Here is a 7,486-nt window from a genome sequence, read left to right as displayed (position 1 = left end):
ATTGGGAGTGAGGACTGGGGAGAAGCAAAGTGGATTCCTTAGGCTTTAGAATGTGAACTCCATGAGGGCAAGTGCCATGTTGGGTTTCTCTCCTCCCTCTCTCCCCTCCCTCCCTCTCTCCCCCCTCTCTTGGAAAATGGTATTACCATGAACAAAAATAGGAAAAAGAACAAGGAGTAGGTTGGGAGTAGGATTAGGAGGCAAATTGAAGAACTTCATTTGCTAAAATAGCAGGAAAAATGAACTAAAACTACCCAGTAAAAAAATTGAAAATGTGAGAACAGACCTTACAAGATAAAATTGGGAAGTCATCTATATAAAGGAACCAGTTGAATGAATTAGATGTCTAAGAAAAAACTAGCATTTATATAGTGCTTTAAGGTTGCAAAGTACTTTATAAATATTATTATTTTATCTTATTGGGGGGGGTTGTTTTGTTTTGTTTTGCAGGGTAATGAGGGTTACGTGACTTGCCCAGGGTCACACAGCTAGTAAGTGTCAAGTGTCTGAGGCTGGATTTGAACTCAGGTCCTCCTGAATCCAGGGCAGGTGCTTTATCCACTGTGCCACCTAGCTACCCCTATCTTGTTTTCTTTTAAGAGAAAGCATGGAAGCTAATAGTTAAAAGAGTTTTGAGAAGGGGGATTTGGTCAGTGGCATCAAATGCTACAGAAGAGATCAAGGAGAACAAACACTTACAAAAAGCCAATAGAATTACTTATTAGAAAGTGATTATCCTCAAGATACAGTTTCAGGAAGAGAATGGAGTAGAAATCAGATTTAAGGTTGAGAGAGAAATTTAGAAAAAGAGAAACAAAGCAAGTAACAGAAACAGAGTGACACAGACAGTCATAGAAGCACCTCTGACAGAAAACATTTATTCAGTGCTTGTTATGGGCCAGGCCCATGGGGTAATCAGGTAGTAATTGTAGAAAACTAATTCAAGGGGGTTTAGTAGTAAAAATGGGGAAAAAAATAGGACAACTGATAGAGAAAACAGTATGAAAAGCTTTGGTTTTAGACAGAAGGCCTATATGTTCTGGTGAATAGAATGAAAAGAACCCAGAGGAAGAAAAGATTGAAAATCCAGTAAGAAGAAGAAATGATTTAAGGTTGGAGACTAGCATGCTGAACCTGAAGGGGAAATCAGCAGGCTAGGGAGGACAACATTCAGGTGGCTATGCAGGGATTCAAGTGTAGTCAGAAGGGGAGAGGCCATACCCAGAATTGAAATAGGAGAAAGGAATATTTGTAGGGACTACTTAAAGTTTGAGCCCATTCGGGGCAGCTAGGTGGCCCAGTAGATAGAGCACCGACCCTGAAGTCATGAGGACCTGAGTTCAAATTCAGCCTCAATCACTTGACACTTATTAGCTGTGTGACCCTAGGCAAATCACTTAACCCCAATTGTCACACCAAAAACAAACCAAAAAAAGTTTGAGCCCACTCTCCCTAGGTTTTTGTACTTCAAGTTTTGTTATATCTTCTCCTTGAGTATCCCTTTGAAAAGCTAATTAATGTTAACTGATTATCATTGATATTGAGGAACTGTCAATTATCTGATAATGGGGCAGTAATCACCGGAGATCATACTTGGAGAGAGATATATAGCTCACAAATCATACAAAGACAGAGGACTGGCCAAATATAGTTTGCTGAGCTCTGGCCAAGTTGCCTGGGGCGCAGGCAGTATGAGAGAGGCTGAAATTGAACCCAGGTCTTCCTGATTGAGATTCATTCTCTCTCCATCCATGACCTCATACTAATTCTCCCTCTAATTTTATGGATGGAGAAACTAAGGCCCAGAGAACTTATGACTTTGCTCAAAGCCATATAAGTAGTAAGTAGCAGAGTGGAAATTCAAACCCAGGTCTTCTCATTCCAAAGCCAGTTGTTGTAGTGGTTTTCCCACTAAACCATTGTCAATGTATGTGAAGTACCTTGCAAACCTTAAAGCACTACAGAAATATATTAATATTCTCCTTTTCTCTCAATTTCCTCATCCAGAAATAAGGATAATAATATCTGCCCTGACTACCTCACAAGATTGTTAGGGAGAGTAGAGGAGACATAGTTTATAAACTGTAAAGCACTACATTAAAATGTCAGCTGTTATTGTTATGAGGAGTTGTTCAGTTGTGTTCAACTCTTTGTGACCCCATTTGGGGTTTTCTTGGCAAAGATACTGAAGTGGTTTGCCATTTCCTTCTCAAGCTCATTCTACAGATAAGGAAACTGAGGCAAACAAGGTTAAGTGACTTGCCCAGAGTGAAACAGCTAGTGTCTGAGACCAGATATGAACTCAGAAGATGAGTTTTCCTGACTTGGGGCCTGGTGCTCTATCCACTGAGCAATCTATCTGACCATTATGAGAAAGGACAAGGCGACGAGGTGATAGTCCACCCATATTTGGCATTAGGGAATAAGGAAACCAAGTGCTCTTTCTCCCAAAATGCCTCAAGGGGAAAGGTTACCTAACAGAGGGGAATATGGGACATGTTAACTCCATGGAAGTATCAGCCAGGGGAAGGTGTGTGGCTGCAGGGGTAGGGTGAGAAGCGGGTAGATTAAAAGAAAAATGATAAAAAGAGGAGAAAGATTAAAAGTTTAAATGGCTCCTAAATGATGATCAGTGTTTAAGAGGCTTAAAATTCCCACAAGAATGAGGTTGTATCCTGTTAAATTAGCTTATGAAGCACAGAATAATAAAGCTTGAAAGGGAATTTAGATATTCTAGTCCAATCTCTTCTTTTTGAAGAAAGGGAAATCGACTCAGAGAGGGCATTACCAGGGTTAAATACATCTGTTGAAGAAAGCCTATCAGTGTGGAATTGAATAAGAAATGGAAGGGAAAATCACAAATCTAAATATAATAACGAACTGCTTCATTCTACTCACTGGACATCTATTTCACATCGAAGCCTCAATTTCCTCCCCTGTACAATGAAAGAAACAAACTAGATTATAACCAAATTGCTATGATTACTAGGTGCTTTAAACTACCTGCCACAAGCACCTTGCTTTTCAGCTTTTCCTCTGATAATATTAATTCAAAGTACAGAGAGCCCCCACCTGGTCACCTACAAAACATCACCCTACCTGAACAGCTGGATATTTTAATAACTTGTTTGGTACCAATAGTGCAGGGCAGCAAGAGTTCCTCTCTGCACATGGTGCTGAGACTTTGCATATTTAGGGTAATTAGTTTGGTTCCTAAATCAGGAATTCAATAAATGTTAATGAACAGCTGTTCCCAATAAACAGGATAAATTGAAATTAATAATTGCCATCTCCACTTAACAAATGAATTACCCATATTTTAAATATACCAACATATCGCACGCATGATTTCCTGTTGAGAATTTATTATTGCAAAGTGGAGCTACCTACAGCAGAAAGTATGGTAGATCATACCCTCCAATCTGACCATTCTATGCTTTGTAAACCTTAAGGTTCTAGACAAAAGCTAGTGAGTTATTCGTACATGATAAGATGGAAATATTTTGTTTGCTTTTATATTTTTGAAAGGTGTAAGCAAATAATTGACTAGCTAACATAAGCAGCCCTCAGGGAAAATGAGTGCTTTATTTTCAGATGCTTTCGTGATTGGTTTGATGAAACTATTATTTTATTCTGCTGATGTTTTGGCTCAGCATTTTACAATGATCCTTCTGAATGAATTTTCAGTATTGGGAATTCTGGGGAATGGAGTTGCTATCTCAGTCATCACTAAAAGGGATGGGCAGACTCCAAGGAATCTCAACTCAACACGGTTCCTTCCAAGTTAATTTATACCCAGTGGAGCCCTCCATAATCTACTCATCCTTCAAGGTTCTCCTTAACCTACTCATCTTTCAAGGGGTCTTCACCTCCCAGATTGTTTCTTTTGTGAAGACAAACTAGGCCATCTTTTGCCTCCATTCTTGCCTAGACTTTAATCACTGAATGGGTGTTGCCTCTGACAAACTGACACCTGGGAAAGACCTAACTTAAAAAGGCCAAGGTCTCACACTCCACGCTGGGTCATCACCAGTTGTCCTAGCCTATGTCTTGCCACTGGACTCAGATGACCATGGAGGAGAGAGAGTGAGGCTGATGATTTTGCACAGCTCTACCTGGTTCAAATCCAATTCACTTGCAAGTCAAGACATCACCCATCACCCTCCTGATGTCATTGGTCCTCCTCTTCAGAAATGAAGAACAATAACATCTTTCAAGGTCATCTCAAATGCCACGCTATTCATTGACCTTTTCTTGGTCTTGATTCCCTCTTCTCCAATAGTTTTTTCTGTCTTCTTGCTCTGAAGCCCCATAGCACTTCCTATCTCTATTATGGTTCCTATCTCATTATTCGATTATTTTTTTTACAATTTGTTTTGGTTTTTTTGTGTGGTTTTTTGTTTTTTTGCAGGGCAATGAGGGTTAAGTGACTTGCCCAGGGTCACACAGCTAGTTAAGTGTTAAGTGTCTGAGGCTGGATTTGAACTCAGGTCCTCCTGAATCCAAGGCCAGTGCTTTATCCACTGTGCCATCTAGCTGCCCCATTATTCCATTATTTATACTTGTCTTTTATCCAACCTACTCTACTGAAAGCCACTTGAAGACAAGGATAGGCATAGTCATCTTTGCATTCCTAAGCACCATGACTTGTACAGAGTAGATATTCAATAAATTTGTTTCTCAAACTAAATGTACCCCCATTGTAAAGAGATAGAAGGTAATAGATTTAGAATTGGAAGAGATCTCAGAAGTCATCTAGTCCAGAGCCCTCAATTAACATGTGAAAAAACTGAGGATCAAAGAGGTAAGTTACTTGACTAAGGTCATGTTGTTATTTAGTCATTTTCAATCATGTCCAACTCTTCAAGACCCCTTTTGGGGTTTTCGAAGCAAAGATACTGGAGTATTTTACCATGTCCTTCTCCAGCTCATTTTATAGATGGGGAAACTGAGGCAAACAGGGTGAAGTGACTTTCCCAGGATCACACAGCTAGGAAGTGTCTGAAGCCAAATTTGAACTCAGGAAATGAGTCTTCATGACTCCATGCCCAAGCACTCTGTGCACTACAGCACCACCTAGTTGACACAGATCATAGAGATAAGAAAACAGCAGGGACAGGCTTTCCAGTCCTCTGGCTCCAGATTAAGGGCTCTTCCCTCTATATCATATGACCACACACAACCCCAACCCTAGAATGAGTCTTTCTCTATTTTCTGGACTATCACAACAGTCTCTACTAACTGGCTTTCTGGTTTTTGCTTTCTTCCTTCTCCATGGAACCTTCCCAGTTCTCCCCAGCTGCAAATAATTTTTCTTTTCTTGAACCTGGCATTGCATTACTCTCTTGCATTCTAGTCTGCATTATTATAACTATGTGTGTATGCATTGTACTGCCTACTTCTTGAAAGTAAGGTCCACCAAAGGAGTAACTGCGTCATTGATCATCATATATCCACCATATCTAGAATAGCCACTGGCACATAGCAGGCATTTAATGAGTGAATGAATTTCCACTTGGGAGTAGTAATGTCAAATTTTATCATAGTAGTGGTGTCAAAGTTTATCAATTGAGTCAATAAACTTATTCAAGTATTAGAAACTTAGCCAAAGAATATGCTACCATGGAGTAATAATTCAAATTGGTTGTTTTATTGGCCCAAAGATAAGCATATGTATATAGAAACAAAATCCCTTTTCTTGCCCACTCAATCACACCTGGGGACCCAGCATTCCCCAAATCTGGAAAACTCAGCAAGATACATATTGTCAGAGTTTCCACAGATCAAGGAATGACTAGATACTGTTTAAGATCCATGACCACAGGATGGAGGAACTGGAAGAGTGAAGACTAGCTTTCATTGAGCATAAGTCAATATGCCAGTGGGAACCAAGTATTTGCAGAGCAGCTAAGCATCAGAGCTTCATTAATTTTAGCCAGGGAATCAAATATCGTTATATATCTGTGCTGTGGAAGCATGGGCAATTCAAGGCATGGCACGCTATTTCAAAGTCAGTCTGTCCCATAGTTCATATCCATTATGAAGGTTTCTGCTAATCAGATCCCCTTAGACTCATACACTCCTGGATACATTCCCACTATGTATCGACTATAAAAAGGAAATTCAGAAGAACAATCAAACTTCTTTTGGTCATTTCTGTAGCTAACTCAGGTATCTACATGAGATGCTCAATTGTAGACAGCTCATTTGCAGGAATTAACCCAGTCAGTCTCTGCAAGTAAAAGGATTCAGAACTTCATTCAGGAGCATCAGCCTGCAAAGCCAAGGACCACAGGTGCCTCAGAGCTTGCTTCTCAACACAAGCCCTCACTTTGGGGCAGAACAATTGGGTGACACTAATGCCCATCCCCCCATACACACACCTCCAGAATAATCTCACCAAGACTGACAGCTGGGCAGTAAAGACCTTTCACCTGTGGAAGGGCCTCAGATTCCAATTGATAGGCATTGAACTTTGTTTGCCCTTTAAAAATAAATCTCATTTGAGAACTTTGGCTGCATTTGAAGCCATTGAATTATTCAGCCTGGGAAGATAAGAGCTCCCCTGGATTGTAAAATTGCTTTCTCCTCTGCAATCAGTGTTTTAGATAGAAGGGAGCTGTAGCTGCTACATGAAGATTCTAGGAAAATACACAAAAGCTCGATCAATGTTATCTGATATAGCAATGATGATTTATTATTTTTGGAAGAAGACAGTGAGAGGTGACAAATAGAGAAGAAGCTTTTCAAAGTATATGAAATACACTCCCACCCTGGGACAGAAAGCACATGACTCACAGGATCACAAAGTTCTGGCACTCGACCAGCTAGACCTTAGAGGTCAGCCAGACAGATCCCTTCATTTTCTCAGTGAGAACGCCAAGGCCAGGACAGTCACCCACAAGGGTCTTGTTCACAGTCACACAGCCATTCTCTAGATACCTCCTCCCAGAGCCTCACCTACACCAAGCCCCATCCTATTCACTACCCTTCAAGTTTAATACAACCTAAGGCTCAATGAAGAACGATTCACATTTGGATAAGCTACATAGGACTTAAAGGATAGTTTTCCTGCAACCTTGCAATAATAAATAAGGTTAGGGACTGGAGCTGTGCTTTCAGCAGTTTAGGGAACTCCAGGCAAAGAACTCCATCTAATCTGCACCTTCTCTGCAATTCATAGAAATGCTTGTGGGCACTGAAAGAGTAATCCCAGGGCCACACAGCCAGTCTGTTTCAGAGGCAAGACTTGACTTTAGTTGGGTCTTTCTTAAATTCAAGCCAGCTTTCTATCCACTAAGTGATACTGCCTCTCATAAGGTATCATAATAAGAATAATTATGCTCATCTTAGGGCAGCTAGGTGGCACAGTGGATAGAACACTGGGCCTGGAGTCAGGAAGACTCATTTTCATGAGTGCAAATCTGACCTCAGACACTTACTAGCTGTGTGGCCCCAGGCATGTCACTTAACCCTGTTTGCCTCA

Source organism: Dromiciops gliroides, chromosome 2 (assembly GCF_019393635.1).
Source record: "Dromiciops gliroides isolate mDroGli1 chromosome 2, mDroGli1.pri, whole genome shotgun sequence".
In the NCBI taxonomy this organism is placed as follows: domain Eukaryota; kingdom Metazoa; phylum Chordata; class Mammalia; order Microbiotheria; family Microbiotheriidae; genus Dromiciops; species Dromiciops gliroides.
The sequence above is the reverse complement of the archived record's forward strand: the minus strand, read 5'-3'. Positions refer to the sequence as shown.